A 12,429-nucleotide genomic window follows, 5' to 3' on the forward strand; every position below is an offset into this window, starting at 1 on the left:
AAGCCAAATTTGGGTGTGCATTGCAGCAGACCATCATGTTGCACACACCCATATTTTTTTTTGTGTTCTCTGACACATGAAGAGTCAATGGGAAAGTCAAATTGAGGGGTAGATGTCATGAAGGCATACCTCTGCTTTGCCAGCACCCATATTTTTAATGGTCTCTCAAGCCACCCTTTTGCAAACGTACATATTTTTCTTGCTATCCCTGGTACCCTTTACTTGGGAGAGCCAAAGGGACTGATAAGCTAGGGGAGAATACTACCTGAGGTAGGGTTCCTTACTGCCAACATCAGTGTTTCTTGCTTTCCCTGGAGCCTGAGCAATGAAGATACAAAGAGAGAGTTAAATTTGGAGGATGTGGTATGATCCAGTCCCCCTTTTTCCTTATATCCATAGGTTTATTGCTCCACCTGGCACCCAGGTACAAAGACTGAATGGGAGAGCTATACTGGGGGTGCATGGCATGAAAACAGAATCCCTTTTTGCCATATTTTGCTTTCCCTTGCAACAAGGCCATGAAGAATGGGAGAAACAAATTAGATGGTGCATGTTGACACTTGGCAAAAGTCTGGAGCATGGCCCTGAAAGTTCAAATATGAGAACCAGCCAAGACCACCCCAGTCTATCCTAATCCTCCTCGAACTCTCAGCTGCCTTCGACACTGTGGATCACCCCCTTCTACTCAACACGCTATCCAACCTTGGCTTCACAGACTCTGTCCTCTCCTGGCTCTCCTCTTATCTCTCCAACCATTCATTCTCAGTCTCCTTTGCTGGCTCCCCCTCCCCCTCCCATCCCCTTACTGTAGGGGTTCCTTAAGGATCAGTTCTTGGTCCCCTTCTGTTCTCTATATACACTCACTCCCTTGGAGAACTCTTTTGCTCCCATGGCTTCAGCTATCATCTCTACACCGATGACACCCAAATCTACATTCATTCATTCGTTCAATTATACACATCTCCGCTCCTGCTTTCTCTCCCTCCCCCCAGGTTCGTATTTCCTCCTGCCTTCAGGACATCTCCATCTCCATCTGCCCGCCATCTAAAACTCAATATGTCCAAGACTGAACTCCTTATCTTCCCTCCCAAACCCTGCCCTCTCCCTGACTTTCCCATGACTATAGATGGCACTACCAACCTTCCCGTCTCACGAGCAACCTTGGTGTCATCCTCGACTCTGTTCTCTCGTTCACCCCACACATCCAATCCATCACCAAAACCTGCCATTCTCTCCTCCACAACATCGCCAAGATCTGCCCTTTACTCTCCATCCAAACTGCTACCTTGCTGGTTCAATCTCTCATGCTATCCCAACTGGGTTACTGTGTCAGCCTCCTCTCTGATCATCCATCCTCCTGTCTCTCCCCGCTTCAGTCTATACTTCAGTCTGCTACCCAGGTTATCTTTGTACAGAAATGCTCTGGCTCTGCCTCTAGAGAAGCAGAGTGGCTCAGTGGAAAGAGCAGTGGAAAGGGCTTTGGAGTCAGAGGTTATGGGTTCAAATCCCAGTTCCGCCACCTGTCAGCTGTGTGATCTTGGGCAAGTCACTTAACTTCTCTGAGCCTCCATTAACTCATCTGTAAAATGGGGATTAAGACTGAGCCCACCGTGGGACAACCTGATCACCTTGTAACCTCCCCAGCGCTTAGAACAGTGCTTTTCACATCATAAGCACTTAATAAATGCTATTATTATTATTATGTCACTCTCCTCCTCAAATATCTCCAGTGGCTGCCTGTCAACCTACCAATCAAGCAAAAACTCCTCACTCTTGGCTTCAAGTCTCTCCATCACCTTGCCCCCTCCTACCTCACCTCCCTTCTCTCCTTCTACAGTCCAGCCTGCACCCTTCGCTCCTCTGCCACTAACCTCCTCACTGGGCCTCGTTTTCGTCTGTCCCAGCCTGGAATGCCCTCCCTCCACACATCCACCAAGCTAGCTTTCTTCCTCCCTTCAAAGTCCTGAGAGCTCACCTCCTCCAGGAAGCCTTCCCAGACTGAGCCCCCTTTTTTCTATCCTCCTCTCCATCCCCCCGCCCTACCTTCTTCCCCTCCCCACAGCACTTGTATATATTTATAGATATTTATTACTCTATTTTTCTTGTATATATTTACTATTCCATTTATTTTGCTAATGATGTGCATATAGCTATAATTCTATTTGTTCTGACAATTTTGACACCTGTCTACATGTTTTGTTTTGTTGTCTGTCTCCCCCTTCTAGACTGTGAGCCCGTTGCTGGATAGGGACCATCTCTATATAAATAATAAGTAATAACGATGGCATTTGTTAAGCGCTTACTATGTGCAAAGCACTGTTGTAAGCTCTGGGAGGGATACAAGCTGATCAGGATGTCCCACGTGGGGCTTACAGTCTTAATCCCCATTTTACACATGAGGTAACTGAGGCTCAGAGAAGTGACTTACCCAAGGTCACACAGCAGACATGTGGCAAAGCGGGATTAGAACCCATGACCTCCGACTCCCAAGCCTGTGTTCTTTCCACACTGCTTCTCTATATGTTGCCAACTTGTACTTCCCAAGCGCTTAGTACTCTGCACACAGTAAACGCTCAATAAATACGATTGAATGAATGAATGAAAAGTAGGAAAAAACAAAAGCAAGGTGCATGGCATAAAACCAAATGTGCCCATTTTCCAGGACCCAAACTTGCTCTTTGGTGTCTGTGCCACAGAAACCACAAATTAATCAAATTAGGGGAAAGCCAGAAGACATGAAGCCAGATTGCTTTTTCTAGCACCTGAATTTTTCTTAGACTCCAAAAATGCCCATGATTTGAAGACCCAAATTGGAATGTCAACCTGAGGGATGTAGGGCATGAAACTTGATCACCTCTTGCGGACACCCATATTTTTCTTGCTCTTGCAGGTGTCTGGGTCTTAAAGACCAAGAGGGAGAGTTAAACTTTGGGGAGCATGGCAAGACCCAGACATCCTTTTGCCAACTGCTATATTTCTCCCTCTCCCTAACTCTGGCACATGAAGACCCAAGGGGAGTCAAACTCAGGAGTGCATAGCATGTAGTTAATTGGCTTCACAGACTCCATCCTCTCCTGGTTCTTTCTCCTCATCTCACCAGCCGTTCATTCTCAGTCTTCTTTGTGGACTCCTCCTCCCCCACCATCCCCTCACTGTAGGGGTTCCTCAAGGGACAGTTCTTCGTCCCCTTCTGTTCTCTATCTACACTCACTCCCTTGGAGAATGCATTCACTCCCATGACTTCATAATCTTCATGCTGATGACACCCAATCTACAACTCTGCCACTGCTCTCTCTCCCTCCCTTCAGGCTCAGGTCTCCTCCTGCCTTCAGGACATCTCCATCTGGATGTCTGCCAGCCATCTAAAACTTAATATGTCTGAGACTGAACTCCTTATCTTCCCTCCCAAACCCTGCCCTCTCCCTGACTTTCCCGTCACTGTAGACGGAACTACCATCCTTCCGATCTCACAATCCCGCAACCTTGGTGTCATCCTCGACTCTGTTCTTTCGTTCACCCCACACATCCAATCCATCACCAAAACCTGTCAGTCTCACTTCAACAACATTGGCAAGATCCGCCCTTTCCTCTCCATCCAAACTGCTACCCTGCTGGTTCAATCTTTCATCCTAACCCGACTGGATTACTGTATCAGCCTCCTCTCTGATCTCCCATCCTCCTGTTTCTCCCCACTTCAGTCTGTACTTCACTCTGCTGCCCGGATTATCTTTGTGCAGAAACACACTGGGCATGTTACTCCCGTCCTCAAAAATCTCCAGTGGCTGCCTGTCAACCTATGAATCAAGCAAAAACTCCTCACTCTTGGCTTCAAGGTTCTCCATCACCTCGCCCCATCCTACCTCACCTCCCTTCTCTCCTTCTACAGCCCAGCCCGCACCCTCCACTCCTCTGCCACTAACCTCCTCACTGTGCCTCATTCTCACTTGTCCCACCATCGGCCCCCAGCCCACATCCTTCCCCTGGCCTGGAATGCCCTCCCTCCACACATCCGCCAAGCTAGCTCTCTTCCTCCCTTCAAAGCCCTACTGAGAGCTCACCTCTTCCAGGAGGCCTTCCCAGACTGAGGCCCCCCTTTTTCCACTCCTCCTCCTCTCCCAATCGCCCCCCCCCGTCCTACCTACTTCCCCTCCCCACAGCACTTGTACATATTTGTACATATTTATTACTCTATTCATTTTACTTGTACATCTTTACTAGTCTATTTTATTAATGATGTGAATATAACTTTAATTCTATTTGTTCTGACGATTTTGACACCTATCTTCATGTTGTTCTGACAATTTTGACACCTCTCTACATGTTTTGTTTTGTTGTCTGTCTCTCCCTTCTAGACTGTGAGCCCTTTGTTGGGTAGGGACCGTCTCTATATGTTGCCAACTTGTACTTCCCAAGTCCTTAGTACAGTGCTCTTCACACAGTAAGTGCTCAATAAATATGACTGACTGAATGAATGAATGGCAGCCATATCTTTCTTGCTCTCAGGCTCTGAGAGTTAAATTTGGAGATCCATGGCATGAACCAGACCTCCTTTTGCTGACAGCTATGTTCTTGCTCTCGCTGTCAACCAAGATATTTAGACCCATGTGGGGCATATTGAGAAGAGGAGATATGAAGGCAGAACCTCTGGACACCCATATTTTTCTTGACCTCCTTGAGCCAAGGCCATGACGATCCAAAATGGAAAGTCAAAAGGGGGATCTGTTATAATAAAGCCATATGCTGCTTTAGCTGCGACTCAGGTTTTCATGTTCTCCAGCACCAAGTTCATAAAGCCCCATGTGGGACAGCCCCATGTATCCACCCCAGCACTTAGAACAGTGCTCTGCACATAGTAAATGCTGAACAAATGCTATCATTACTATTATTATTATTATAAAGACTCAACTCTGATGGTCAAGTTGGGGGTTTATGTCATAAAACCATGCACATAACCCTTTTCCCAGCATCCATATTTTTATTGCTCTCCCTGGCACCTAGGCCATGAAGACCCAATGGGAGAGTCAAATTGTGGGTGGGCATGGAATGAAGTCAAGGCCTCAACAGCATCTATATCTTTCTTACTCTCCATGGTGTGCAGGACATGAAGAACCAAATCAGAGAGTTAAATTGAGGATGCATGGCATGAAGCCAATCCCCCCATTTGTGGCACCCATGCATTAATTTCCCTTTGTACCAGGACCATGAGGTCCAGACCTGTGGGTGGTATGACATAAAGACAGACCCCCTTTGGTTGGCACCCTTACTTTCTTGATCATCCTGTCATGAGACCCATTAAGACCGAATTAGGAGAGTCCAATTGAAGGGTGGATGTTGGGCATGAAGCTACGCACTCTTTTTGTCAGCACCCATGGTTATTCATGCTCCCCTTTTGATGGGCCAAGATGAAGACCTAAATGTGAGAGAGATAGGTTTATGTATGGCATCATCCCATCCCACTTTCTTGTTGGTGCTGTACCTTTGCTTGGCCAAATGAAGCATGCATCTATATAGGACTGTCTCAAATGACTCTTCCCTGGGCAGGGGGGCTCAATATCAGAACCATAGAAGGATGCTGACAGGACAGACCTGGGGAAATAATAATAATAATAGTATTTGTTAAGCGCTTACTGTGTGCCAGGCACTGTACGAGGCGCTAGGTGGATAAAAGCAAATTGTGTTGGACACAGTCCCTGTCCCATGTGGGGCTCACAGTCTCAATCCCCATTTTATAGATGAGATAACTGAAACACAGAGAAGTGAAGTGACTTGTCCAAGGTCACACAGCAGAAAAGTGGTGGAGTCGTGATTAGAACGTATGACTTTTGAGTCCCAGGCCCATACTCTAGCCACCGTTGCTAAAACCAGTCTTAGCAATAAGGTCATGCTTAGGAAAGGAAACAAATTCAATCCATAGTATTGGGATCATGGGAACATAAGTTTTTCATCATTGAGGTTTGAGTGTATCACCATAATAAGAGCTAGGGATATTGGGATAGGACAGTAAAAGGAAAGGGAATAGGAAAAGTAGGAGGGAGGGTCATGTCCATTGCAAACACTCTGGTGACACCCAGATTTCCTTCTTTACCGGGAGCCATATCAAAGACTACAGGGATTCATATAAAATGGGGTGCATAGCACGAAGTCAGATCCCTCACATCAGGATCCATATGTCTCTAGCTCTCCTTGACAACAGGGCCATAAACACCGATTTGGGAAAGTCAAATGGGGAAATGCACTGCATAAAGGCAGAACAATACTTTTGCTTTTATCCACATATTTCTTGCCCTCCATGGAGCCTAGGCCATGAGATGCAATGGGATCACCATATTAAGGAGTTCATAACGTGAAGAACATCTTTCTGCCAGTACCCACATCTTTTTTAGCACTTCCTAGCACTCAGGACCCTGAAGTCCCAAATTAAAGTCAAATAAGGGTGTTTATATGTGTGTGTGTTGTGGTGGGGGGGGCGGGTATAGGGCATGGAACCAACTCCCCTTTTGTTCTCCCTGGCACCCAGGCCTTGAAGTCCAAAACTGAGGAGTCAAATAGGGGAGGAAGTGGTATGAAGCCAGATCCTGTTTTTGCTGGTAGCTATATAATTCATGATATTCCTGGTGCTGAGGCCATGATCACCCAAATGGGAGAGTCAAATTTGGGGTTCGGGGAGGAGGTACTGAATAGAAGCCAGGCCAACATTTTGGCTGGCACCCACATCTTTGTTTTGCTCCCCACAGTCCAGGCCATGAAGACCCAATGGGACAGTCAAATTAAGGAGTGCATGGCCTGAAGCCAAAACACCCTTTTACCAGCAATGATATTGTTGATCTCTCTAAGCACCTAGGCCTTGAAGACCCAAATTAGAATTAAATCATACAGGGAGGGGAAGATAACTGGCATGAGGCCAGACCCCCTTTTTTTTTTCCCCATTGGCAGCCATACTGTTCATGCTCTCCCTGGTGCCCAGGCCATGAAGACCCAAATGGGAGAGTCAAATTCAGTGGGAAGGAGGGCTACTGGTATGAAGCCAGGCCAACATTTTTGCTCTCACCCACATCTTTCTTGCTCTCCCTTCTGCCTAGGCCATGAAGATCCAATGGGAATGTCAAATTAGGAAGTGCTTGGCCTGAAGCCAGACTTCCTTCTTCCAGCAACCATATATTTTTTGCTCCCTGTGGCACTCAGGTCTGGAGTCCCAAACTGGGGAGTCAAAAGGAGTTGGGGGCAGGGGTGGGGGTGGGAAGTGGCACGAAACCAGATTCTGTTTTTGCTGGTAGCTTTATTATTCATGATCTCCCTGATGCTGAGGCCATGAAGACCCAGATGGGAGAGTCGGGGGGTGGGAGTGTGGTGCTGTGAATATTGGCAAGAAGCCAGGCCAATGGTTTTTGCTGGCACCCACATCTCCTTTTTGCTCTCCCTGCTGCCTGGGCCTTGAAGACCCAATGGGAAAGTCATATTAGGAAATGCTTGGCATGGAGCCAAACTCCCTTTTGCCAACGACCATATCTTTTTTGCTCTTCTTAACACCTAGGACTTGAAGTTCAAACCTGGGAAGTCAAGTTGAAGTAGGGGTGGGGCAGCTGGAAATGGCATGAAGCCAGATCCTGGGGTTGTTTTTTTTTCTGGCAGCTACATTATTTGTGATCTCCCAGGTCATGAAGACCTAGATGGGAGAGTCAAATTCAGTGGGAAGGAGGGATAATTGCATTGTCAGGCCAAACATTTTGCTGGCTCCCCCCTCATTCTTGATTTTCTGGTGCCTGGGCCATGAAGACCCAATGGGAGAATCAAATTAAGGAGTGTGTAGCAGGATGCTAAACTCCCTTTTGTCAGCAACCATACCTCTTTTGCTCTTCCCCAGGCCTTGAAGTCCCAAACTGGGGAGTCAAAGGGGCATTGGGGGTGGGGTGGGAGGAAAGTGGAAAGAAGCCAGATCCTGTTTTTACTGTCAGCTATATTATCCATGATCTCCCTGGTGCTGAGGTCACAAAGAACCAAATAGAAGAGTAGATGGATGTGGGGGTTGGGGTACGGGGTAGGGGAGGCTGTGAATATTGGATAAAGCCAGGCCAACGTTTTTGCTGACATCCACATCTCTTTCTTGCTCTCCCTGTTGCCTGGGCCATGAAGACCCAATGGGAGAGTCAAATTAGGAAGTGATGGCATGAAGCCAAATTCCCTTTTGCCAGAAATCATATCTTTTTGATCTTTCTAGTACCCAGAACTTGAAGTCCAAAATTACAATTAAATCATATAGGGAAGGAGAGATCATTGGCATGAAGCCAGAGCCTCCTTTTTTATGGGCAGCCATATCATTCATGCTCTCCCTGGTGCCCAGGCCATGAAGACCCAAAAATGGGAGAGACAAATTCTGTGGGGAGCTGGGCTATTGGCATGAAGCCAGGACAACATTTTTACTGGCACCCACATATTTTCTGTTCTCCCTGCTGCCTGGGCCATGAAGACCCAGTGGTAGATTCAAATTATGAAGTGCTTGGCATAAAGCCAATCACCCTTGTGCCAGCAGTCATCTATTTTTTGCTCCCTGTGGCACCCAGGACCTGAAGAGTCAAAAGGGGTGGGGTGCTGTGGGGGTTGTAAGTGGCATGAAGCCAGATCCTGTTTCTTCTGGCATCTATATTATTTGTGATCTCCCAGGCCATGAAGACCTAAATGGTAGAGTCACGTTCAGTGGGGCAGAGAGATATTGGCATTAAGATAGGCCAAAATACTTTGCTGGCACCCACCTCTTTCTTGCTCTCCCTGGTGCCTGGGCCATGAAGACCTAATGGGAGAATCCAATTAAGGAGTACATGGCATGACTCCAAACTCCTTCTGGTTAGCAACCATATCTTTTTTGTTCTCCCTAGCAACCCAAGACCTGAAGTTCCAAATTAGAATCAAATTATACAAGGAGGGGGAAATCATTGGCATGTCTTTTTCGCTCTTCCTGGCACCAGGCATTGAAATCTCCAAAATTGGAGATTAAAATTTGGGATAGGATGTAGGGGGAGTGATTGGCATAACATCAGACAATGTTTTTGGCTGGCAACCATATCTTCCACTCTCTCTGGTTCCTGAGTAATGAAGACCCAAATGGGAGAGATAAAATGAGTTTTGGGGAATAATATTGGCATGAAGTCAGATCATTCCTGTGGCTGGCACCTGCATTTTTTGCTTTCTCTGGTGCCTGGGCCATGAAGAACCAATGGGAAAGTAAAGTTAGGAAGTGGCTTGAAGTCTAACTCCTTTGTGTCAGCAACTATATCTGTTTGGCTCTCCTGGGCACCAGGCCTCAAAGTCCCAAACTGGAGTGTAAAATTTGGGTGAGGTGCAAGGAGACTGATGGGCATGAAGCTAGGCTATGTTTTTTTCGGGAAACCATATTTTTTCATGTTCTTCCTGGTGTCTGGACCATGAAGAACCAATGGGAGAGTCAAGAGCATGGGCTTTGGAGTCAAAGGTCATGGGTTCAAATCCCAGCTTTGCCACTTGTCAGTTGTGTGACTTTGGGCAAGTCACTTAACTTTTCTGTGCTTCAGTTACCACATCTGTAAAATGGGGATTAAGACTGTGAGTTGTCCCCTCCCCCCCCGCCCCCCGTGGACAACCTGATCACCCTGTAACTGCCCCAGTGTTTAGAACAGTGCTTGGCACATAGTAAGCACTTAATACAATTATTATTATTATTATTATTATTATGAAAGTCAGATTTCAGTTTATCAGCACCCACATTTATTTTTGCTTTCCCTGAAGTCACAAACTGGAGAGTCAAATATGGTGCGGCTGTATTACTTTCAAGCCAGATCCTGTTTTTGCTGGCCACCATATTCATTATGATTTCCCCAATGCCCAGGCCATGAATGGAAGTGTCAGATGCATGGATAGGGAGGGGAAAAGTTTGGCATGAAGCCAGGCCAACATTTTTGCTGGCACACACATCATTTTTGCTCTCCCTGCTGCCTGGGCCATGAAGACCCCAATGGAAGAGTCAAATTATGAAGTGCATGATGAAGCCAAACTGCCTTTTTGCCAGCACCCATATTTTACTTGCTATCCTTGGCACCTTGGCCTTTAAGTTCCAAATTAGGGAGTCAAAAGAGGAGTGGTTATTGGCTTGAAGCCAGGTCCTATTTTTGTTGGTCGTTATACTATTTGTGCTCTCTGTTGGCTGAGTCATGAAGACCCAGGTGGGACAGTTAAATTGGCAAGGAAGGGAAAAAAAAAAAAAAACCATTGGCATGCATGAAACCAGGCCAACCCTTTTGATGACAGCTACATCTTTCATGCTCTCCCTGGGTCCTGGGCCATGAAGACCCAATGGGACAGTCAAATGCAGAAGCAGCATGGCTCAGCAGAAAGAGCATGGGCTTTGGAGTCAGAGGTCATGGGTTCAAATCCCGCTCCACCAATTGTCAGCTGTGTGACTCTGGGCAAGTCACTTAACTTCTCTGTGCCCCAGTTACCTCATCTGTAAAATGGGGATGAAGACTGTGAGCCCTCTGTGGGACAACCTGATCACCTTGTAACCTCCCCAGTGCTTAGAACAGTGCTTTGCACCTAGTAAGCGCTTAATAAATGCCATTTAAAAAAGAAAAGAAAAATGGCATGAAGACAAATCCCCTAATCTTCCTTGCTCTCCCTGGCACCCAAACGTTGAAATCCCCCGTTGAAGAGTAAAATTGGGGGCTGGGAGAAATTACATTAAGCCAGACCCTGTTTTTGTTCTTCAAGGCCACAGAGACCCATACGGGAGAATCAAATTGGAGGAGCTGGTGACATGAAGCCAGGTGCATCCATATTTCTTTCCCTGGGCCATAAAGGCCCAAATGAGAGAGTCTAATTGGGGTGCACAACACCAAACCTACTTTTTGTTGGTACCCATATTTTTCCTCACTCTCCCTGATGTCCAAGCCTTGAAGAACCAATTGGGAATGTCAATTATGAGAGAGTATGGCATAAAAGGTCAAACCACCCACTTACTGGTACCAAAAATTTCTTGCTCTCCCTGGCACCAGGGCTATGTAGACCCTATGGAAGTCAAATTTAGGGATATGGGTCCATGGTCTGAAGCCAACCCTCTTTGGGTACCCATTCTATCTTGTTCCCCTTGGCACCTGGGCCTTAAAGACCCAAATAGGAGTGTAATATGTTCTGCATAGCCTGAAGCCAACCCACATCCTTCTTGCTGACAATGTCAGCTAGACCCACAGACACAGCATCAACCCTACCTCCGGGGTGTGCGGGGGGGTGGGCGTTCACAGTATCAGCCATGTACACAGTCTTAACCCTGCCCCAAGGAGGGGTTCACAGTATTAGCCAGACCCATGGACACAGCATCGACCCTATCCTCAGGGGGTTCACAATATTAGCCAGAGACAGGGACACAGTGTTGACCCTGCCCCCAGGTTGTGGGGTGGAGGAGTGGGTACACAGTATTAGGTGGATACATGGTTGCCTCAACCTAAACTAAAATCCAAAGCACTCACTGTTTGGAGGACACTGTTGAGACCACAATTTAAAATTGTGTTTAGTAAATACAGTACTGTCCTGAGCTCTTAAGAGTGCAAACAGGCAGACCAATGTCTTCTCACCATAGTATGGATGGATACAAGTTAGTCATTTATCAACAGTGGGATGAGCAAGGTTAATTCTTTGTATAGACTTGTGTTTAATCTATTGAATGGGTGAGAGTTTCTGCCTTCCATTGGTTTATGGTCCTATTACAGTCAAGAGACACAAGCCCTTCACATTACTACCCTATTACTATCACATTACACATACCTTTTAAGGGAAGTAGCACAAGTTAATCAGAATCAAGCAGGTGAAGTGCCAAAAGATGACTTTTGGATTCATTCATTCAATCGTATTTATTAAGTGCTTACTGTGTGCAGAGCACTGTACTAAGCGCTTGGGAAGTACAAGTCAGCAACATATAGAGATGGTCCCTACCCACAACAGGCTCACAGTCTAGAAGGGGGAGACGGACAACAACCTTGAAATGAGGTGTTTCATCAAGACTACTCCTGGAAGAAGTAGATTGTGAGGATGGGGACAGCTGGGATCTATAAGGTTTGGCGGGGGTGTGCCACGAACAGTGAGCAGTTTAATTTGGAAGGAAGAATGCAGGTAGCAGGAGAGCAGAGCAGGGGGAGCAAGAGTACTTCCATTGGGGTGGCCAAAATTGTGGCTCCATGGGGAAGGAGACCCCTGTACCAGAACAATGGGTAAAGCCCTGTTCCAGCACCTCCTCTGCCATGATCACTATACACTGGGATCAACACTGCACTGAGCTTTGGGGAAGATATAGTGTCCCTGTCTTTGATGAACTTTCAGACCACTGGGATAGGGGAAAAGAGACAAAGAGACATACAGAGTGAGTATGTACCGCCTGCATCATAGACCCCACATGTCCCATGCATCTGTAGG

The sequence above is a fragment of the Tachyglossus aculeatus genome, chromosome 2, assembly GCF_015852505.1.
Source record: "Tachyglossus aculeatus isolate mTacAcu1 chromosome 2, mTacAcu1.pri, whole genome shotgun sequence".
NCBI lineage: Eukaryota > Metazoa > Chordata > Mammalia > Monotremata > Tachyglossidae > Tachyglossus > Tachyglossus aculeatus.